Source organism: Myripristis murdjan, chromosome 18 (assembly GCF_902150065.1).
Source record: "Myripristis murdjan chromosome 18, fMyrMur1.1, whole genome shotgun sequence".
Classification (NCBI taxonomy): Eukaryota; Metazoa; Chordata; class Actinopteri; order Holocentriformes; family Holocentridae; genus Myripristis; species Myripristis murdjan.
Window position 1 is genome coordinate 29,102,615 of NC_043997.1, and position 24,923 is coordinate 29,127,537.

The 24,923-nt window shown below is 40.0% G+C and overlaps 1 protein-coding gene across 3 annotated transcripts in view; it reads right to left on the bottom strand.

Annotated features, from left to right (window-relative positions):
• Positions 1 to 21,472, bottom strand: part of LOC115376384 (uncharacterized) — a 38,830-nt gene extending 17,358 nt beyond the window's left edge. For all 3 annotated transcript variants that reach the window (XR_003929799.1, XR_003929797.1, XR_003929798.1), the window contains exons 1-2: positions 21,076 to 21,472; positions 19,742 to 20,988 (exon numbers count right to left, since the gene is read on the bottom strand). The gene's annotated coding sequence lies outside the window, so the exon portion shown is untranslated. The remainder of the gene's footprint in view (positions 1 to 19,741; positions 20,989 to 21,075) is intronic.
• Positions 21,473 to 24,923: the final 3,451 nt, after the last annotated feature.

A 24,923-nucleotide genomic window follows, 5' to 3' on the forward strand; every position in this document is an offset into this window, starting at 1 on the left:
AATACCGGCCCGCTAGACTGGGGCTACCAACTGGACAACCCATTAAAATCACGATTGGCACTGATTAAGGGTACCCCACGATACCCCTGTAATGACGAATCTTGCAACCCATTGATCCTCACACTGAAAAAACCACAACTGTCAGACACAAACCACTACGTCCTTGGGGCTTACGAAACTGGAACTGATCCCTTAGGCTATTTCATGATAACTGTGACAGCACAACAACCTCCTGAAATGAGCAATACTACTAAATTGGTTACCGACGGCATCATGGCCAAAGACGTTGCTAACCTTTCTGTAACAGATGTATTGGAAATTGAAACGGGTTTCACTGAGAAAAATTATTGGCTGGACTGGGTAGAGAACGCAGCCAGAATGGCCACTAGAGAAGACTGTGTAGTGTGCTCAACTCCTAGACCAACTTTGTTAACTGTTCCATCACCATTTTCTGAAAATGAGACCTTTTGCATGATGCACTTACACACCACTGAAAATCCCACAGAAGCATGCAAACATCTGGAGACAACGTACCCGTTGTCCCCACCAAAGGCGATCCCACCAATATTTACACCTGTCAGAAACAATCACACCTGTCTCACTAAATTCGACATATCTGGTCTGAATGTAGGCGACATACCAGAGGATTGGTGCACAACTACCATTAATGTTACCGACTGGCCAAATGCAACCACACTGACTTACTCTCGTTCAGATGTTTATTGGTATTGTGGTGGGAATCGCCTAAGGAATACACTTCCTTCTAGCTGGACAGGAACATGCACCATACTATCCTTGATTGCACCCATTACATTGATAAAAATTACAGCAGCTGAACTTGTTTCTCATTATGACAAATTTCACTATGATTTCCAGCCTGTCGCCAAATCACACCTGCACAAACGAGCTGCATTCGACCTTTACCACAATTCTCCCATATACACTGACGCAATTGGGATCCCACGGGGTGTGCCTGATGAATACAAATTAGTGGACCAGGTTGCAGCAGGCTTTGAATCCTCGTTATTCTGGTGGGTCACTATAAATAAGAATGTTGACAGGATAAATTTCATACATTTCAATGTGCAACGGCTGAGCAACATGACACGAGATGCTATCTTTGGTCTGCATGAACAATTGGCTGCTACTTCATTAATGACTTACCAAAACCGATTGGCCCTCGATTTTCTCTTAGCTGAAAAAGGAGGTGTGTGCGCTATGTTCTCTCATGACTGTTGCATCTTCATTCCAAACAATACAGCACCGGACGGCTCTGTAACTCGGGCTCTTTCTGGCTTAAAGACCATGGCAGACGAATTGGTAGCACACTCAGGGATAACAAATCCCTTGGCTAATTGGCTTGATCATTCATTTGGAAAGTGGAAAACTGTGATCGTTTCTGTATTGACATCTTTGCTCTTTGCCGTTACAGTACTCACGCTATGCGGATGCTGTTGCATACCATGCATCAGACATCTCTGTCTGCAATGCATCACTAGGGCAATTAATGACAGATTTCCCGCACCACCTCCTTATCAATTAATTCAATACCATGGCGACACGATTCCTATGGTCTCCCTCCCTGAGCCCGGGGAGGACGAGACTGAAGTGGACCTGGACGGACTCGACTACGACACCCAAGAAGACCGTTTTTTGTATCCCTGAACCCCATATAGTCACATGATATACGCTACTGCTAATACATAACCATATATTTACTCGCATACATATAGGGGCGTGAGACTCATAGGTTTTCATAGAAATGTTTAGTGTTTTCCATAAACTGTGCAAGATGAATTACTGCTGATAGATGCTAATCATACTTGCACATAGCCAGCTTACACATATCCGCTGACATATAGGTTGCTAGGAAGGTAGATACATATGCTTCTGCTTAAGATTTATATTATGGGTTTTTTTGTTGATGAGATAAGAATATACCAAAAGGGGGCATTAAAACCCTCAATTGTGTTGATTGTGTTGCTTATTTAGGCTGGGAATCACTGGCAGTTTGGGGGGCTGACTGGTTGGTTTTCCGCCTAAAGCGGTACCACAGTACAGAATAACATTTTTACCTAGTTTGATTGACATAATAAAATTATGTCAAAAGGGGGATTGTTATAATTGGCCTTATAGTTCATGTCTCTTGCAGTATTCAATGCATGTTAAAGTTCAATGCTTCTTGTATTATTCAGAACAGCTTGGCTATTAGCAGAAGGTAAACAAAGCTGGAACCAGACATATTTTCTCTATCTTATTTGTTAGGTCTATTGCGTTAGATACACGCCCAATCAACATACATACACATAGCATCACACATTCCGAGATCAAGGCATGGACAGTGGTTGGCCTGTCCATGTCCGGTAACTGGCCAATTACTCTCGGTTGCGTTTAAAGTCCAACCTATGTACGGGGCAGGCCCAAGCCCAAGAACATAAATACGTACCATTTCCTGATATCGACACTCATTCTGACTGAGATCCTGCGAGAGCTCTGTCACACTGAGACCAGCGCTGCTTTGCTTTACATGTGACCAAATAAATATTATATCTGAGAGCTGAAGATTGACTCCGGTCTGTCCTTGGGCATTCAACAAAAGAATCGGGTCCTAACAGGAGTATTTATTTTTAACAAGGAACTCAAGCTCCACAGGGTCTCCAGAGACACATTTGTGGTTGGCGTGTAATTCCTGTATTTATAAAATTGTTTAAAAAGAGGGGGTACATGGAGAGAGAGGGCTGGCTCCAGTTAAAAGAATAGTAAGTGCTGTAAAAGATAAGTGCTAAAAACAAGCAGTAAAAAACATTCACACACGTAAAATACATAAAAGCATGAATAAGGCATAAATGGAATAAATAAACATGTAACATTTAAATAGAAAAACATGAACCCACTCGTAACCATCATCAATCCCTAAAAACCCTTTGAAAAAAAGGTTTATATATTAAAACAAATGAATAAATAAGTTGATAAAAGTCATTGTAAAATTAACCATGGAGGAAAGACACACTGGATTTGTTACAGTTTTTTACAGTTGTTTACACACTAAAATTTTCACACAATTAACAAATCTTTACACACAAGAAGCAAAACACCTGTGCAGAGTTGCACAACAATAAGCACAGACTCAGCTTCACACTTTTTGCAAAACATTACAGAAAGTGATTTGCAAAACTCTACACGCATTTTCACACCTTAGACACAGATAAGGATTGTGAGGCTATTTCCTTCTCATTACAAAGCCCTGGCTTGCCAGTGACCACACTAATGAACGAACTGGATAAGCACATCGACCTGGTGTGGAAACACACATGTGCTAAATTGAAAATACAGCACTCAGGTAGGTATAATAGCCAGCAGGTAAGTTCACCTGTCTTCAACAAAAATGGAAGAAGTTAAAAGAAGAAGAGTGAGAATGAGAGGAGGAGCTCAAAGAGGAGAAGAAGGAGGTAGAGGAAGAGGCCAAGGTAGAGGAAGAGGTAGAGAGGGACCTGAAGTGATAGCACCTGAACAAAGAAGAAGAATTACTGTCGCTGCTGTATTTCTGCTGAGATTTGGCTGAACTCTCAGTCCAGCTTCCCTCAGTGTCCTGTTTGTCTACAGATAAGAAAACTACTATTTTGTTCTGATTTTCCTTGTTGATTGACATGTTACTATAACTGAGCATATGGTTTTATCAATTTGTTTATGGTTTTGGCTGATATGTTTCATTTTGCAAACAAACTGGGGTGTTCTGCAAATTGGGTGTGGTGTTTGGTTAATTGTGTGAGGTGTTTAGAAAAAAAGAGGCCCTGTTTTCAAAATTGTGTGTAAACAATTGAAAAAAACTGTAATAGGCTGTAGAGGCTATCCTACGGCGCCATCTGCTGGAGGAGCGCCACTGGTGTTACTGCATCCAGAAGAAAATGTGTAGTAGAACTCCTTTCACATAAGATATTTGTTGTGTGGGAAATTGCTGTGTAATAGAGAATAATGAATATGGAAAATGGAAAATGCCTCAACATTGTGCAGCCTATGATTGTAAAAACCGACGTACTGCACAATCCAGACAACAGGCAATCACCTTCCACATGTAAGACACATGTTTAGTTTAATTTGGTCATTATAACTTACCCATTATTACTGACCAGGGACCACCTGAGCCCCCCCAAAAGCCAGGGAAAACCCTGTACTCAGTGTGCATTTTAAACAAATTCCCTCAAGCCATTCCCACAGCATAGACTGTTTAATGTATATTTTGGGTCTAATGTTAATGCTTGACTTTCTACTGAGCCATTGCACTCATTATTATTTAGCTCTTGTTTTTTTATGGACTAGTTATATAGATATTTTAATTATTTAAACTGCCCCACAATTCCATCTCTGTTGTAATCCGGAAACCAAGCAACTACATTTTGTTGCAAAAAACTCACTGCTGTGTTATTATTATTATTTTTTTTTTGTGCAATGACAGTAAAGAAACTCTAAGTCTATTTGAATACTAATGTGTGTGTGTCCCACCCAGGGTCCTTTGTGTGTGGAGTTTGCATGTTCTCCCCGTGTCTGCGTGGGTTTCCGCCGGGCACTCCGATTTCCTCCCACCGTCCAAAGACATGCAGGTCAGGTGAATTGGAGAAGCTAAATTGCCCCTAGGTGTGATTGTGTGTGTGGTTGTCAGTGTTTGTCTGTCTGCCCTGCGATGGACTGGCGACCTGTCCAGGGTGTTTCACTGCCGTATGTGCGCTGGGATAGGCTCCAGGACCCCCCCGCGACCCTTGTGAGGATAAGCGGTTTAGAAGATGAATGAATGAATGTGTGTGTGTGATCCTTGGTGGTCTGGCAGAGTGTTCACAGGTACAATAACTACATGAGAACCTCAGATGAAGAACCATATTTTTTCACATTTTAGATAATCATCAATATTACACTATTTAGACTATCACATTAATGTGTATATATTTACCTTGAGAATTTGATTATATCAGAAAGAAAATGATGAAATGAGGCCCTCTGACAAAGAACCATATATGCATGTTTTCACATTTTAGATAATCATCAACATTACACTATTTAGACTAATATGCCTGTCACATTAATGTGCATATATTTACCTTGAAAATTGATAATGTGTCCTTATTCTACTGACAAAATATATTTCTTCCATAGGCCTGGGCATCTGAGGGGAAACAAACATGCTTCTAGCGAGAATTTAACCCGGGTTTATAAATAACAAGTCTTGTGTGATAACTATACCACTACTGCTAGCTGTGGAGGAGCTCATACTGTGGCATATGGGGGATGTGAGGCTATGAAAAGGGAGAATGGTATCCAGAAAATAAGAGTGGAAAGAAGGCTATCTTATGCAGAAGCTGTAAGAGTATCAAGAGAGCAGCATGTTGGAACTAATGATCAAGGAGCAATGGGAGGTAGAGAGCAGCAACAAAAAATAAATGACAGGATGTATGTGGACAAAAGGGATTTAGTAACATTTATTGCAGGAGTGGTTAACAGCACAGCAGAAGTGAAGTCAAAGAGTGAAAAAATCCAGCTGATTGTTAGGGCAGCAGTGCATCATCTGGGACTAGTGGGACTGACATGGGAAGAAGTGAGGGATAACCTCACTAATCAGTCAAGTTTGGAGACACCATGAACCTGTTGATAATAGTTATGGTCATTATTTTACAATGGAATGCGAGGAGCTTACTGGCTACCCAGCAAGCAATAGACGTCATGTAAACGCCTCGGCTAGATGTAGCCTTAATTTAGCCCGGCTAAGTGTAACCTACATTTAGCCGACATAATTTTGAAATTGGTCAAACATAGTTTTTTGCCAACGCAACTTGCAAAATGTACAGTATTCAATCAGGTAAGCAAAGTCAACAGTGATTGCAACACTGTTTAGTTTAATTTTTTCACATGTTCTATACATAGCCCCAATTTAGCTCACAATTAGACTGGATATTTGTAGCCGACTTCTAGACAGTACTGTTTCGTTGTAGTTTAAACTGCTGTATACTACGTATACTACTGCATAGTGAAAATTTTCACTATACAGTTTTTGAGATTGATAATATCCCATCATGTCTGCAGTGTCAACAATACATAAAAGTGGTCAGTACCATTTATTTCATATGGTTTATGTGTAGCCACGATTTAGCCTTGAATTTGACTGGCTACGTGTAGCCTGTTCTTAGCCCATCTGGCGAAATCGAGGCAAGCAGTTGTTGTGATTTCAACGGCCCTGATAGACCGGCTTTGTGTATCCCACTTCCAGCCAAAGCACTGTTAAAACTGGTTACATGTAACGTTAGCTTTGGCCACAGGACCCTTCTCGATGTGCATGCCATAATTTCATGTCAGCAACTATGAAAACAAATTTCCATGAAGTGGTCTACTTTTAGCCACAATTTAGCTCTGAATTTAACATAGCAAATCCCATTTTGCGAATTAATATTAACTTATTAATTGATATTTTTGCTGTCACACATATTAATACACACCATTCTCAGTATTTTACTTTTTCAGTTTAAAAGTAACATCATGAAATTACGATTCTCAACCGCTAGAGGGTAGTTGAACTGCGTCAGAGACAGGACGACTGACATCGCGAGACACCGCGATAATAGGCTGGAAGTGTCGGTTGACAAAGAAGGGGAGCCATTTTGGGAGCAGCCCACGCCACGACACGCTGCTGCGACGTTATTGCGAGTAAGTGTGTCTTTGTCTCGTCATGTGTTCATTATTTATGTACATTATTTGATATATATGCAGGAACCGTGCTTATATATCGGGAATGTTCGCAGTTTAGACTAAGCCAGTGTACCTTACCTTAACAACACGTGGCTTTTTTTAACTTTCCTTTTTTTCCTTTCCTTTTTTTTTTTAAACCTAACTTATCTAACAGTTAGAAGCGCATGTGCTGGCAATATTCACGCCCATTTCGCATAAGCAGATGATGGTCATTCAAGTTGCATATGTTTCCGTATTTCCCAAAGTAACTGCAGTGCCTGTTCTTGGCTGAACGGTTACCTCCGCCATAGGTTCTCGACAACCACTCATCCCGAAAACGACACGGGCGACTCTGCACAAAATCTTACACAATTAAGGGAATTGGTTGGTCTTTTAAATTTATACACTCTCAAAAATGCCGCCTTTATCTGGGAAGCCGTGTTTGGCCAGTAATATCCGCGAAACTATTGTTTCTAACTTCAGTAAACATTGAATGATGGAAGAGGAAGATGTTCTCAGTAAGATATGATTGAACTGTTAAGTTTTTATTGCGTGCCTACTTTTTCTACGGCCCTAGATTTGGGGAGGGGAAAAAAAACGAAATTCCTCAAAGAGAGTGAGTGTGTTTACATGTGCATTAGTATCCTGGTTTTGAGCCTTATCCATTTTTTAAAAAAATTAAGTATACGTTGTTTATATGGATAATGAAGAGCCTTGTTATTCATATTCCTGTATACATGATCATAACAGTATCCTGGTTTCTGATCATCTGCCTGATTTCTCACCATCTCAGCCACTCTGAGAAGGTCCAGAAACCTGGATAAAGTGTTTACATGCCACAATATCCTGGTTTATATCTGAGTACTCCAGGGGGGTATACTACGAAGCTGGCTTTGTGATTAAGCCTGACTTTAAGCTTAAGTAAAACCTGGAAAAGCACTTTTTACATTAGTCCATGTTCCAGATTTGAAGAGTTTCCTGGTTTTACTGTGCTGAAGTCAGGCTTAATCACAAAACCAGCTTTGTAGTATACCCCCCAGGAGGGTGTTCCACAAACCAGGATTAGAAAGTTATCCAGATAAATTATTAGGAAAAAATTATGCTATATCCTCGTGACAGTGATTTGAATCTGTTAAACAAAGGTTGAATGTTATGTTGCCAATAACAGACAAAATTTCAGAAGATATTCAGTGACACTTTTTAAAGTTATCTGGCTAACTTACAAATCCTGCTTTGTGGAATACCCCTCAGGTAGTTTTCTCAAAACTGGTCTTATCCAGGTTTCTGAAATCAATACAGACTTACCTAGTAATACATATTAGGCCACATGATTATAATCCAGTTGGAAATATCAAGAGAGAGAGGGAGATTCATGAAATTGTAGTATGATAAGTTTTTCATTAACATTTGTTAATTTTTTTGGTGTGTGTGTGTGTGTTCACAGTCCCGACGTTCTTGGATTTACAGTGCAGTGAGTATGACTCTCGTGTGAAATAGTATGTGACAAGTTAAAGGTTTATTTTCAAGAAGTAAATTAGTCCTTACTTATTCATTTTAGTTCATTGTCCATTTGTGTTAGAAATTAGTTTTAAGTTGAGATAGTAGGATTGTACCTCAGTTGTCTTTATCAACCACTAGGTAAGACTCTGTGTTATTAATCACCAATTATCAGTTTTTCTTTATATTACCTTCTCCAATTCCATGTTACCTAATTTGGTCATTAGTTTGAGCATCTGATACTGTCAGCCCAGACTGGTCACCCAGTTATCAGGTGACAAGGTCATCAGAGTCTGTAATACAGAATTCTCATCTCCACCCTTACCCTTACTACTTCAAGTGTGTTAGGTTTGTTTAAAGCCACTACAAGGAACATTTAACCGGTTATGAAACAGTCTCAATTTAGAACTGATGCCTCTATATGATCTACATAAACAAACAAGACCATCAGCGAGAAGATTGGCTATTTCTACTACCGCTATTTTTCATTCTAAACGCCTGCCACTGGGTTGGAGAGGACGCTTCCTATATTAAATCCTATAGTACAGTGGTGCTCAATCTTGGTCCTCAAGATCCCCTGATCAGCAAATGATCAGCTTGTTATCAAGCTCATGCTGGAGTCTGATAATGATCCATTCATTTGAATCAGGTGTGTTGGGGCAGGGAAACATCTAAAACATGCAGGGTAGGGGATCTTGAGGACCAGGATTGAGCACCACTGCTATAGTATATTACAGGATGCACTTCCATTTTTGTCCACAGGTGCCGCCAAAATCAACATCACATGAAAGCTCCTTGTAGTGGCTTTAAATAATTCTAATAAATAACTTAAAATTGCAATTAGAGCTGAAACGATTACTCGAAGTAATCAAGTACCTCGATTCTTTTTTTGCCTTGGGTAATTTTTCCTGCCTCGAAGAATCGTTTAATAAATAAATAAATAAATAAAAATATAAATCCGTGGTGTTTCGCACGGGCTATTTTTAATGTGGCACAACCGCGCATTAGTTTTTCTTTTTTTTTTAGGTAGTGTATCACAATGATATTCTGTGCTCTGGAGATGACCCACTGAAGCACATAATACTTGCTGCTAACTGCTCACATTGTATTGTGTTATTCAGGTGTCACAGCTGTGTAAAATTGGGGGAAGAGATTTTAAGGACGGCACAAAAAGGATGCTGGACAGGTGAAACCCTATGTCAATACACTAAAAGTCTTTCATGTGGCCACGAGTCTTTAAAAAAAACTTTACCTGTCATTTTGAAATGTACCTTTGTCCACAATTAATAACTTCCTTAATATGTATCTTGTTTTAGGGTTTTAACCAATGGCCTGATGGCCAAATTCAACATGAAGGGTGGTGGACCAGTTGAGAAGCTGCCTTTCGAGAAAACGAGATTATTCACAGTTATTAGAGGTAGGAGGGTATGTTTTCCTGGGAGACACACACAGACTATAACAAGTGTATAACTCCCAGTCACAATAACTGTCATTTAAAAAAATCACAATTGCTTTTCTTCTCATGCAATTTCTTTCTTGCCAGATGCCGTGATGACCAGCTTCACCTCAACAGAGGTGGAAATAAAAAATGCAGCTGGGCATCATTTCAAACAGGCGCCAGGGAGAGCAGGGGGGGGGGGGGTTACAGAAACAAATAGGGTGGCTTCCCCTTATTTTGTTTTTTGTTGTTGCTGTTGCTGTTGTTATTTAAGGTATCTTTAAGTTTTTAATTTTTTAAAATTTTAATTATTGTAAATATTGTTCTTGTTTTCGTGTTAAATATTGTATTATTTCCTTATATTTTTTTTGTATTTTAAAATTATCCTAATTTGAAATGTTATAATTTATATCTTCTATCATTGTTTTTGTTTAATGTTTTACAAGTTCCATTAATAAATTCTTTACATTTAATCTGTCTGGATGGTTTTCCTTGTATTTGAATAAATAGAATCCTCAATCCATTATTTTTCAGTCTGTTAGATGTATATAGTAGTAGTTCAGTAGCTGTATCTAACTGATGGCTAAGCTGCATTTGGGCGACGGTTAGACGTCTACTAAATTTTCACTGACAGCCCAAATTTTGCCGTGTTTTAGCCTAGATGTTATTTTGGCCTCTATTAGACGTACATATATAGTCGTTCATTGGACGTCTAATTGATGACTAGGCTATACTTGGGCAATGGCTAGACGTCTACTAAATTTTCACTGACAGCCCAAATTTTGCCGTGTTTTAGCCCAGACGTCAGGTCTACGTATAGACGTTTATTAGACCTCTTTTAAACTAAAAAATGCTTGCTGGGTAATGGCCAGGAATTCAAGCATTTCATCAAAGAGATGGATGAGAAACCAGATGTAATTTGTGTGCAGGAAACATGGCTAAAACCAAATCTGGACTTTGTGATACTTGGATACACAGCGATAAGGAAAGATAGAAATCAGAATCAGACACAAACAGACTTAAATGGACAGGTAATTGAAGATCTGATGGATGAAAGGGAGTTGGTATGTATGAATGATGGCAGAGGAACAAGGATAAATGTAACAACTGGTACAGAGTCAGTATTGGATATAACTCTAGTATCTAACACCCTGGCTGGAATAGGTAACTGGGAAGTTTGGTCAGCATCAACAATAGGCAGTGATCATTACCCAGTTTTGTGTATGGTGGGAGAAAGAGTGGAAGTGAGAGGAAGTGAGGGAATCAGAAAGTGGGTTTTTGGAAAGGCAGAGTGGGATAAGTTCAAGAGCCTGAGTAAGGAAATGATGAATGGGATAGATATGTTTGGAGATATTGATGAACTAAATAATCAGGTAACGTCAGCAATCATAATGGCGGCAGAAAGAGCTATACCCAGGAGTAAAAACAAGAAGAACAGAAAACTGGTACCATGGTGGACAGAGGAATGCCGTCAGGCTGTAAGAAACAGGAATAGAGCTTTCAGGCTAGTTAAAAGAACCCATAACATGCAGAATTTAATAGAGTACAAAAAGGCGCAGGCAGTGGTGAGAAGAACAGTACGTCAAGCTAAGAAGGCAAGTTGGAGGAATTTCTGCAACAAAATAGGAAGAACGACACCAGTTGGAGAGGTTTGGGGAATGGTAAAGAGGATGGGGGGAGACAGAAGGGAATGGGATTATCCAGTCATAATATCAGAGAGAGAAACAGCAATATCCAACAGGGATAAGGCAGAGATCATGGTCAAGGCTTTTGTAAATATACATAGCTCAGGAAATTTGTCGGAAGAAGGAAGAAAGAGAAGAGACAGAACTATGAATCAGTATCCAGGTGTGTTAGAGAGGAGGGAGAGTACAGATGAAATAATTGATGAGCCATTTACTTTGGCAGAGATGGTGAGAGCTATAAAGAGATCACGACCAACTTCTCCAGGGAAAGATCAGGTTTGTTACATTATGTTAAAACATCTAGGGAAGGAGCGCTATTGAAGTTGCTGAAGCTTTATAACAGAGTGTGGGAGGAGGGGAGGTTACCAGGAGCTTGGAAAGAAGCAGTAGTGATTCCAATTAGGAAACCGGGAAAGGATCCATCTAAACCTACTAGCTATAGACCAATAGCACTAACGTCAAATATATGTAAGATAATGGAGAGGATGGTAACAGAAAGATTGTCATATGAACTTGAGAGGAAGGGATTGTTGGATAGTTGCCAGAGTGGATTTAGGAGGGGGAGGAATACCATGGACTCTGTGATAAGGTTAGAAACTGAAATAAGAAAGGCTCAGGCAAATAAGGAATCAGTTATAGCAGTGTTTTTTGATATTGAAAAGGCTTATGACATGATGTGGAAGGAGGGATTGCTAATAAAACTACACAAGATGGGTGGTGGGGGGAGAGTATTTAACTGGATAAAGGATTTTTTATATGATAGGAAGATCCAGGTACGCATTGGGCCAGATTTATCTAACCAGTATACAGTTGAAAATGGTACACCTCAAGGGAGCGTGATAAGTCCGTTGCTCTTTATCATCATGATAAATGATGTATTTTTAAAAGTGCCGATGGATATAGGGAGATCACTTTTTGCAGATGATGGAGCCCTGTGGAAACGAGGAAGGAATGTAGAACATGCAATCAGGAAAGTCCAAAGTGCAATTGATGAGGTGGTGGAATGGGGTTTTGATTGGGGGTGCAGGTTCTCAGTGGAAAAAACTCAAACAGTGTTTTTTACCAGGAAAAGAACTGAGGAAAGAATGAAGCTGAGTATGTATGGGAAAGCATTAGAAAGGGTTGGAACGTTCAAATTTTTGGGAGTTCTATTTGATTCTCGACTGACATGGGCAGATCATATCAGGAAAATAGAAATAAAATGCAAAAAAGTAATAAATGTGATGAGATGTTTGACTGGAAGGGAATGGGGGGCAGGAAGTTCAGCGTTGAAGAAGCTGTATGTAGCTATGATAAGATCGGTGCTGGATTACGGCAGTATAGCATATGGGTCAGCAGCTAAATCTGTTCTACGGAGACTGGATGTGATTCAAGCGCAGGCTTTGAGAGTCTGTAGTGGGGCTATCAAGTCTTCACCAGTGCCTGCTTTACAGGTAGAATTGGGAGAATTGCCTCTAGAATTAAGAAGGATGCAGTTGATGAATAATTATTGGGCAAATTTGCAGGGGCACAACAATTTTCACCCCACGAAAGGAGTATTGCAGGAGTGTTGGGAGAATGGGAGGATCCACAGGGACAACTTTGCCAGAATAGGGAATGATATAGCAAAAGAATATGGGATATTTGAGATGAAGATAAGCCCAACAGTAGTTTTTCCAGTGATGGCTCCATGGAAGCTTGTGTGGCCTGAGGTGGACTGGTACCTGTTAGAGGTGAAAAGGAAGGGAAAGGGTACAATATATATATATATATATATATATATATATATATATATATATATATAATTTTATAATTTTCTTTCTTTCTTTCTTTCTTTTTTTTTTTTGGCACAAGTGTATAATATTGTTAGTCTGTAAGTCTATTGTCTGATCCACACTCCGGAACAGTAGGTGGCGGTAATGCACCGATAAGCTGGATGCCAACCGCCGTAAAACAAGAAGAAGAAGAAGAAGAAGAAGAACTCCCCTCGCAAACGCCGGTCCGGTAAAACAATCATGTCAAAGATACGAGCAAAGCACGGAAGCTGCTCTGTTGTTGGCTGCACAAGCGAGCACAAAAGTCTATTTCTACCTCCTTCGTCAGAGGTTTTGAAGACCCAGTGGATTCATTTTATTTTCGATGGAAATGTACCCACAACAATTCCTAAAATGTTGTATGTGCTCACCATTTCACTGCGGACTGCTTTCTCAACGAGGGCCAGGACAAATCAGGATTCGCTAAGAATCTGAAGATAAAGCATGGATCGGTACCAACTGTCCGTGACCCAACTACAAACGTGGGAGCTGTAAGTTTTACCACTTTATGTTGCTTTACTGTATAAGCCTATTTAGCGTGATAGCCTGTTGAATGTGGTTTTAGCATGGCAGCTAACGTAAGTTACTGTTGGTAACATAGCTTCCTTATACTAGTTAGGGTAATACGCAACAGTAAATAATACCAGAGGACGTTGAAGAGAAGCTGTGTGAACATATATGTAATTTGAAGCTAGCTCTATACACACAGCGTTATTTGTAATTTGGATGCATGTGGCCACTTTTCATGGTGCTTTCTGTGTAGCTAATGTTGTATCACAGGGGAGCTAACGTACTCTCAGCTGTTGTTGTTATGGACGCTACGACCGCAGTCGTCACTAAAGTGTGTGTTGCTTAAGCAATAAGCCCCTCGAAGCCGTGGGTTACAGTGATTTTACAGCGCCCCTCAGCCGTTGTAAAATCACTGTAACCCACTTCGAGGCTTCGAGGGGCTTATTGCTTAAATGTCAGTGCTTGATAGATATCTCCTGTGGTACTTTTCCGAAAAACTAATGGCCCTGGTTGTACGCAGTTCTTCTGCTCGGTATGATCGTGTAACTTTGGTTAGTACCAAGCTGCTAACGTAAATTTCAGTAACCTGATGTTAGCCGGCCCTGCGATGGACTGGCCACGTGTCCAGGGTGTTTCACTGCCTTCGCCCTATGAGCGCTGGGATTGGCTCCAGCAACCCCCCGTGACCCTAGTGAGGATAAGCGGTTTAGAAGATGAATGAATGAATGGAAGTACAAGGAAGTTTATTTGTCATTATACAACAGGTTGAATAATGAAATTAAAGTGTGGTTCCCTCTTGATTGATTGATTGATTGTGTAGAAAATAGAATTATTATTATTATTATTATTATTTTAATTTTTTTTTTTTTTTTGGATGATAATCGTTTTTTTTTTTTTTTTTTTTTTACTATTTTGGGAGTTAAGTCATGGGTCAAATTTGACCCACTAGCACCAAAAGTGTCAGCTTTCTAACACAATACAAGAGTTAACAAGATATAGAAATCTAGTAATTCTAAAATAGAACTATTAAGCCTGGAGGAGTTCAGATGGTGCATTTAGTAGTCTCACAGCCTGAGGGAAGAAGCTGCTCTGTAGTCTGGTGGTACGGCAGCGAATACTTCTGTATCTTTTGCCTGACGGCAGCAGGGTGAACAGGCTGTGGCTGGGGTGGGTGTTGTCTTTTAGGATCCTTTTGGCTCTGTGCAGGCACCTCACCTCCCCAATATCACTGATGCTTGGTAGATGGGTGCCAATGATGTTTTGGGCAGTTTTAATCACTCGTTGCAGAGTCTTCCTGTCCTGGGCCGTGCACATCCCATGCCAGTTTGTGATGTTTCCAGTCAGGATGCTTTGTAGAAGCTGACAAGAACTTGTCGTGGGAATTTTGCTTTCTGAAGTTTCCTTAAGAAATACAGCCGTTTCTGAGCTTTTTAAACCAGCGCAGAGATATGTGAAGTCCAGGTCAGGTTCTCTGTTATGTTGATTCCCAGGAACTTAAAAGAGGTGTTTGTGTCTGCAAAATCAAGCTGATAAGGCTGCATTCAGACAAAAAGGCTTTGCAGAGATAAGGGTAGGTGTTTGGGCTTGTCATAAATAAAGTTTTATTTCTCGGATTCAATGGTTTTTCGCTACCACCGCTCCCTTCCCCCACTCAGTATATCATGTTACATTGTTGTCTTAATGTCTCACATATAGATAAGCGCAGAGTTACAGTAGGTAATATGTGAAAGGGGATAGAATATACATTTTGCACATGCAACATTTATTGGATTTACAAGCTTTGGTTATGTTACAATACAGTTTACACTGGAAGTGAAATAGTCTGTATAACACATTACTTTTTATAATTGTGTGCATTTGTTGTCATAATTTTTGCACTGCTTGGAGCTGTTATAACTACATATTTGAGAAAATGTTGGTGTAACCCTGTTTCCTTTATACAGGCCAGCACATCAAGTGCATCCATACAGTTCCCTGCATCAAGAGATGTTACATGCCAGACTACACTTGAAGATGTACCCCTCTTCAAGGTCCACTTTCCAAAGGCCGTGAAGGGAGAATGCAGAGCTAAACCACTAAAGACAGACCCGACATTCCGTAAGTGTTAAATTCTTTTTTTTAATTTTTCAACCAAAACATATGTGTCGGGTATTGCTCTTACATGTTACACGAATTTCAACATAAAATAACAGTAAAAACTAAAACACACAAAAAACAACCTTATAAAAACAATAAATTAGATAAAGTGTCAAATGTCAGGAGGTATTTAGAGGAACACTTTCAGTCATTGTGAAAAAAAGGTAAACAAAGTGTTTGTGCATGTATTTTATAAAACAGGGTATGTTGTCTTTGTGGACCCAGCACCATACACAGATGCAGTATTGGCCATTCCCGTTCCAGAGGACCTAACTGCACAGTTCGAGCGGCCTGACAAGGAGGAGGTCATTGCCAGCTATGTGTCCCGGTTCAATCGAGGGCCAGTTTAAGTCCCACGCAGTGGCCTTCAGCATCAGGAAACTCCGTGCGGATGCGAAGGACCACACAAGCTGGAATGACGACCCGGATTCTGCGCCCCAGGAAGCCCCAGCACCAGCTTACGAAGCTGCGATATGCTGGATACCTGTAACAACTCCAAACAATTTGACAGGACATTTAGTCTTGCAAATATTTTTTTTATGGTGTATGTCACACTTTTTTTTCTCTTCTTCTTATGTGCATTGCCTGCTAGGCTGGCCCCATGGTATGATTATCACTGGTATTACTTATATGTAAATTATTTGATGTCAATAAATGCTTGAAAGTGTCTACAGAAATGACTCCTGTGAATACATAAATAATTTACACACCACCTGCTTATGGAAAAACTATACAAATAAAAAAAAATAGCTAAATCAATTTATTTAACTGTACAGTACTCACATTTGTCACGTTATTACAGTTGTAAGATTATGCCCACTGAAGCAAAGCAAGGCTACATAATATCTTTGATTTAGATACGAACTATAGCATTTTGCAAAGCATAACATACTGGTGTATTCCTCTCAGCCGTAAAGTCTTTGTGGACCCAGCACCATACACAGATGCAGTATTGGCCATCCCCGTTCCAGTTTTCTCGTTGGGTATGGCGATACTACCTGTAGTATCTCCAAACAGCAGATATTCTCAGCTTCTGTGGGCATGGTAGCACAGTTTCCACAGGAGCACCTATCCAAGGAAAAAAGTGAACATTTCACCAAAATGTAAGTGGACAAGCAGAGGTGGATAAGAAGTAAGCTTGGCCTAACCCTTTCAAGTGCATAAGTCATTTGTGTCATGTGATTAATGTGGAGCTGGAGAACAGTATCATTTACACAACACTGCCCCAAATTTTGACTAAACTGACTAAAACATTATTGATACAGACAGACATATTTATGCTGAATTATAGCGAGGTAAGTACATTATATTGTGAAAAATAAATGACAGGGCGCTGTTATGATAAACATCTCTGCGCAAAACATCACAAAACCTTAGGCCTACTTTGTCAGCATCGATTACATGTTACTAGTCTTGAAATGACATGCTTGAAGCAGTCTAACTGAGCATATGTTGAGGCTAGTAACAGTCCTCTGACGACAAAACCTTTTCCGTAGACTGCAAGAATATAGATAACTATAACGTTATTCCGCTTTTCACAATATCGCACATTCACCAAAAGAACTCCGACGAGACAGCGGAGACGTAACCGTTAGCAGGAGCTAACGTTACCTAGCTCCATGTAAGTAACAGTGTAACAACACACACGAACAAAGTAAAAGGTAAAATATAAAGACACATAATATTTGTAACTAACCATTCAGAAACGTCCTGCTGCAGCCGCAGAGTTTGAATTTCTTCAGGAGCCTCTCCTTCTGGGTCAGATTCTGGATCACATTGGTATGACTGTATCACATCGCTTCTACGAGCCATACCTACTTTCTGTAAACAGTAGCGCATGGTACCGGAGCGCAAGCCACAGCCCCTTCCAGAGAGGGGCATGAACCAGGCGTGGACAGACCAGCTCATTAGCATTTAAAGCTACAGGCACAGAAACAGTTTAATTTCAGTAGACCTCTCTAGAGGGGGGGGGGGGTACAGGCTGGCTAAAATCCAGGAACAAACTGGAGTTCAAGTTTTGTCACATTGGTTCAAGCCAGGGGTGTCAAACTCGTGCCATGGAGGGCCAAGAGGCTGCAGGTTTTCATTCCAACCAAAAACTCCACCAGGTGATTTCACTGATCACCCTACCTCCAAACAGAGAGGCGGGACTAATCAGTGAAATCACCTGGTGGAGTTGCTGGTTGGAATGAAAACCTGCAGCCTTTTGGCCTTCCATGGCACGAGTTTGACACCTGTGGTTTAAGCATATGTTCTTAGTGTGTAAGCAATGGAAAAAAAAAAACTGTAAACCATTCACATTTATGGCAAACTGAAACTCTGTCATCAAAACTTCAAAATCCTCTATCAAAAAGTAACTCTGATGACAAAAGGAAACACATTTCCACCATATGAACACACTTTCACATCAGCAGCAACACAATAACACACTGAACACAAAACACTGCATTTCACTGCTTTTCATATATTTCTTCAAAAAGAATTTTGCAAAGCTCAAAGTAGAAATTAAGCATCTTTTTCATAGTAACAACTGTTTCCAAAATAACAAAAAATAAAAATATATAAGGTGTCAACTCAAAATTGTATACAATATACTGTACTTTATGGTACAGTAAACGAAACATAAAACAATAGCAAAAAAACAATATAAAACATAGTATGTAAAGCAAAAATAAAACAATACAATAAAATCAAACTATGCACAGTAAGTAGCAGAAGGTTCTGCTGCGGATCCTGTCGTCTGTTAGGGTCCGGCCACAAAATCTCGTCCACATCGCAGACGATGTCTTCCTCTGCCTCTTTCTCTCAGCGCCTCCATGCCTGCATGGTACTCAATATGGCTGACCTGGGGCCTGTTTGCAGTGCTGAGGCCCTGACTGACTGGTGTTCAGTTTTCTAAGTAAGAGCTTTCAGGTGTGTGTCTCAGGTTTTGTAATTACCCGATGTGTTTTATATTTTGAACATAAGTGTTTTTCCCATGGTAACCACATGATTTCATGTTTGAGCGAGGTGTCTTCTGTGTTAGCTCCCGATTCTTTTGTTGAAAGCCCAAGAGCAGACCGGAGTCAGTCTTCAATTTTCTGATGCAATATTTATTATGGTCACATATAAAGCAAGGCAACGCTGGTCTCAGTGTGACAGAGCTCCCGCAGGATCTCAGTCAGAATGAGCCCCGATATCAGGAAATGATGCACATTTATGTTCTTGGGCTGGGCCTGCCCCGTACATAGGTTGGACTTAAACGCAACCGAGAATAATTGGCCAGTTACCCGGACATGGACAGACCAACCACTGTCCATGCCTTGTTCCCGGAATGTGTGATGCTAGTGTGTGGATGTTGACTGGGCGTGTATCTAATGCAACAGACCTAAATAACAAGATAGAGAAAGTACATCTGGCTCCTGCTGTGTCTATTCTCTGCTTAGCAGCCAAGCTGCCCTGAACTATGTAATACATTGGATAATGCAAGAAACATTGAACTATACGGCCAATTGTAACACTGTATGAAATAGCATTTGGTGTTCCGGAGGAAATGTGCTGCAGAATAGCAAACACTGTTCAAAGCAGCACATGTGTCTAAGGTATGGCCACGCTGTGTATAAGGTTTAGTTACAATGAGTTAAAGTTTTGCCACATTGGTTTAAGCATATGTTTTTAATGTGAAAACAAAACAAAACAAAACTGTAACTTAAACAGGTATCTTAAAACATAAAGAGAAGGCTTTTAGTGCTCTTAGAATACAACCGAGAGCCTGACAAGATTCTGCTGACTGACCAAAATGAACTTATACAAGAGTACTCCTTTCCTGACAAGTGAACAGGATCCTTTCTTGTTAACATAAATAGTAGTTCTACAGCATACATTTTTGAAGTGAAATATAGCAAATTTAGTAGACAGGCAAACAAGAACACATAACTTAAGACAAACAGTGTGAAATAATCGTGGCTGTGTTGATGTAGAGAGCTTTCACTGACCTATATGAAATTCCACTCCAACTCTATGAGGTTAGGTTAGGTTAGGGTCGCAGTGTCCCAAAGGAGGGCACTCCGGGAGGCACAGGCTCTCAGGGGTCCTAAAAGAATTCCATGAATTTTAAAAGTCTCCTTTTAAAAGACCAAAAGGGTCCTTAAAAGCCCCATAAAATAATGTAAAATGGTGTAAAGTAAATTGGACCAACGGATAGATAAGAAGGCGGGGGTATTTATTTTTAACAAGGAACTCCAGCTCCACAGGGTCTCCAAAGACACATTTGTGGTTGGCGTGTAATTCCTGTATTTATAAAATTGTTTAAAAAGAGGGGGTACATGGAGAGAGAGAGGGCTGGCTCCAGTTAAAAGAATAGTAAGTGCTGTAAAATATAAGTGCTAAAACAAGCAGTAAAAAACATTCACACACGTAAAATACATAAAAGCAGGAACAAGCCATAAATAGAATAAATAAACATGCAACATTTAAATAGAAAAACATGAACCCACTCGTAACCATCATCAATCCCTAAAAACCCTTTTAAAAAAAGGTTTATATATTAAAACAAATTAATAAACAAGTGTAGCCCCTCCCGCTCAACTCTAATTTGTTAAAGAGTTATCCTGTACTGCCCCTGTACACCTAATAACCCCTGCATGGGAGACGAGTTGAAGGGAGTCTACAAAAATATATAAACCTTAGTATCTTTACCTTAACTAGAGCATATGACTCTGCCTAGGGTGCAGAGAGGCCTGGTTAGCTGATATCATAGCTATATTGTTTATGAGCTTATACACTCCCATGCATTCACTTTCCACATCATAGCCCAACATTAACCACAGTATTCAGACACATTTCAGCTCAAGATATACTTTGCAACACATGAAATATTTATTGACACCCACACACACAAAAAATGTGAGCATTCACCATTTAAAAGAAATAAAATAATACCCGGGGTTTTCAAAACCTAGTTATGGTACCATGTCGTTGGCGCGCATGTTGGAGCTCATGAGAATCCACAAGAAACGTATATTATCAGTACTCACTGATCCTTGGAAATTCAGAAATGGTTTGCAGCAGCCAAACCTTCCATTCAGTGGCAAAAGATGAGATGAGATGGAGAACCGGATCCTGGAGACATGTCCGTGTGCACAGCAGGTTTCCTGGCGCTAGCGTGAAGTCCTGAGCACCCTCTACAGCAACAGCAGACTAGCATGTAGGCCTCGAGGCAGGCGGCATCGAAGTAGGCACACTAAGCAGAAATTCACAAAACTAATAAATCCACTGTTCATTTCCATAAATGTTCGTATTGTCACCAGTTCATAATGTCCATACTCACTCAGGAATTCCGGCGCAAAATATTCTCTCCCACACACGCACGGTGTCCTTTTTATCCCGGCTAGCGCGGACGAGGCTAACTAGCACTACTGCGCAACAGAAAATGGCGTCGACGACACTTGGGATAATTCCCGTCTGAAAATAGCTCCAACACGGCTCACTCTTACATGTGGTACACAATAACAAACAGATAAAACCCTCCGGCTTTCAGTTTCAGTAAAAATATCAACTTTTAACAGTTTTAACAGATTACAACTAGCTCTTATATTTGCCGTTTTTCTTTCCCTCGGTTTTCTCTTCCGACATCAGTCTGAGCTTCGTCTCCAACTCTTTTAGTCCCACCCCCTTCTCAGAATCCGGTAGGTAGTTGACGCTCACCTCTGACTGAAACTAATTGGCTAATGGAAGATTGACATCTCGTAACCCAAATAAACAAAGGAAACAACATGAGACATTCAAGAACCATTGAGAGCATAGGACATATCAGTATCTCCCCAAAATAGAGTAACAAATATAAATTTCTCTACATTAAAGATATCTTATTTCACAACAACAGTACTTTAACCAACAATAATTCAAAATGTACTGCATATTTGTTAAGTGAACACATATTTAGATCAAGATAACATTAACATTTTAAGCAGGGCACTACACAAGTTGATAAAAGTCATTGTAAAATTAACCATGGAGGAAAGACACACTGGATTTGTTACAGTGTGTCTGTTAATTGTGTGAAAATGAACATTTTCACACAATTAACAAATCTTTACACACAAGAAGCAAAACACCTGTGCAGAGTTGCACAACAATAAGCACAGACTCAGCTTCACACTTTTTGCAAAACATTACAGAAAGTGATTTGCAAAACTCTACATGCATTTTCACACCTTAGACACAGATAAGGATTGTGAGGCTATTTCCTTCTCATTACAAAGCCCTGGCTTGCCAGTGACCACACTAATGAACAAACTGGATAAGCACATCGACCTGGTGTGGAAACACACGTGCTAAATTGAAAATACAGCACTCAGGTAGGTATAATAGCCAGCAGGTAAGTTCACCTGTATTCAACAAAAATGGAAGAAGTTAGAAGAAGAAGAGTGAGAATGAGAGGAGGAGCTCAAAGAGGAGAAGAAGGAGGTAGAGGAAGAGGCCGAGGTAGAGGAAGAGGTAGAGAGGGACCTGAAGTGATAGCACCTGAACAAAGAAGAAGAATTACTGTTGCTGCTGTATTTCTGCTGAGATTTGGCAGAACTCTCAGTTCAGCTTCCCTCAGTGTCCTGTTTGTCTACAGTTAAGAAAACTACTATTTGGTTCTGATTTTCCTTGTTGATTGACATGTTACTATAACTGAGAATATGGTAAGAAATAAATATTTTCAGTCTGCAGCATCAGTGTTGTGCAGTGCTTGGTATGTTTATAGTATTTGTGTACTTATACTAAGTAATCATGAAGAATGTATTGGGTTTGTCAATATGTTTTTGTCATCTAAATTATCCCCTAACCATGCTCTCAAAAAATATTTCTGAATAAATTCCATCACTATTTCTTAAAAAGGGTTTTTACAAATGTGTTTTGAATTCATTACGGTAGTATGTAATAGACTGAAACAGTGCACGATCGGTGAAAGTCTGTGTTAGTGACATGAGAACAAAATAAGATTTTTATCAATTTGTTTATGGTTTTGGCTGATATGTTTCATTTTGCAAACAAACTGGGGTGTTGTGCAAATTGGGTGTGGTGTTTGGTTAATTGTGTGAGGTGTTTAGAAAAAAGAGGCCCTGTTTTCAAAATTGTGTGTAAACAATTGAAAAAAACTGTAATAGGCTGTAGAGGCTATCCTACGGCACCATCTGCTGGAGGAGCGCCGCTTGTGTTACTACATCAAGAAAAAAATGTGTAGTATATCTCCTTTCACGTAAGATATATGTTGTGTGGGAAATTCATGTGTAATAGAGAATAAATGAATATCAGCAGCCTCTCTCTCTCTCTCTCTCTCTCTCTCTCTCTCTCTCTCTCACACACACACACACACACACACACACACACACTGGACCAGCTGTGGGCATAGGCTGTACAGTTGGTTAAGGCTAGCCAATGGCGCCATCTGCTGGAGGAGCGCCGCTGGTGTTACTGCATCAAGAAAAAAATGTGTAGTATAACTCCTTTCACATAAGATATATGTTGTGTGGGAAATTCCTGTGTAATAGAGAATAAATGAATATGGAAAATGGAAAATGGATGGAAAATGCCTCAACATTGTGCAGCCTACGATTGTAAAAACTGACGTACTGCACAATGCAGACAACAGGCAATCACCTTCCACATGTAAGACACATGTTTAGTTTAATTTGGTCATTATAACTTACCCATTATTACTTACCAGGGACCACCTGAGCCCCCCCAAAAGCCAGGGAAAACCCTGTACTCAGTGTGCATTTTAAACAAATTCCCTCAAGCCATTCCCACAGCATAGACTGTTTAATGTATATTTTGGGTCTAATGTTAATGCTTGACTTTCTACTGAGCCATTGCACTCACTATTATTTAGCTCTTGTTTTTTTTTTACGGACCAGTTATATAGATTATATTTTAATTATTTAAACTGCCCCACAATTCCATCTCTGTTGTAATCCGGAAGCCAAGCAACTACATTTTGTTGCAAAAAACTCACTGCTGTGTTTTTTTTTTTTTTTTTTTTGTGCAATGATAATAAAGAAAGTCTAAGTCTATTTGAATACTAATGTGTGTGTCCCACCCAGGGTCCTTTGTGTGTGGAGTTTGCATGTTGTCCCCGTGTCTGCGTGGGTTTCCGCCAGGCACTCCGGTTTCCTCCCACCGTCCAAAGACATGCAGGTCAGGTGAATTGGAGAAGCTAAATTGCCTCCAGGTGTGATTGTATGTGTGGATATCAGTGATTGTCTGTCTGCCCTGCGATGGACTGGCGACCTGTCCAGGGTGTTTCACTGCCTTCCGCCCTATGTGTGCTGGGATAGGCTCCAGGAACCCCACGCAACCCTTGTGAGGATAAGCAGTTTAGAAGATGAATGAATGAATGAATGAATGAATGTGTGTGTGATCCTTGGTGGTCTGGCAGAGTGTTCACAGGTACAATAACTACACGAGAACCTCAGATGAAGAACCATATTTTTTCACATTTTAGATAATCATCACTATTACACTATTTAGACTATCACATTAATATGTATATATTTACCTTGAGAATTTGATTATATCAGAAAGAAAATGATCAAATGAGGCCCTCTGACAAAGAACCATATGTTTTCACATTTTAGATAATCATCAACATTACACTATTTAGACTAATATGCCTGTCACATTAATGTGCATATATTTACCTTGAAAATTGATAACGTGTCCTTATTCTGCTGCCAAAATATATTTCTTCCATAGGCCTGGGCATCTGAGGGGAAAAAAACATGCTTCTAGCGAGAATTTAACCCGGGTCTATAAATAATAAGTCTTGTGTGATAACTATACCAAAACAACTTCAAAATAATCAAGGGGAATAGATATTTATTTCTGAAAGCTTGTATTGGTTATACAATAATGCACAGTGAATCGCGGGGTTGACCGCGGCAAGATGGCCGCCGCCGTCGGACGTCAGTCTACTGGGATTCCACCATGAGGCGTCCAGTCTACCTTGTCTGTGCACAGGACCGGCTCTGAGTATAGGCTGTACAGTCGGTTAAGGCTAGCCGATGGCGCCATCTGCTGGAGGAGCGCCGCTCGTGTTACTACATCAAGAAAATAATGTGTAGCATAACACCTTTCACATAAGATATATGTTGTGTGGGAAATTCCTGTGTAATAAAGAATAAATGAATA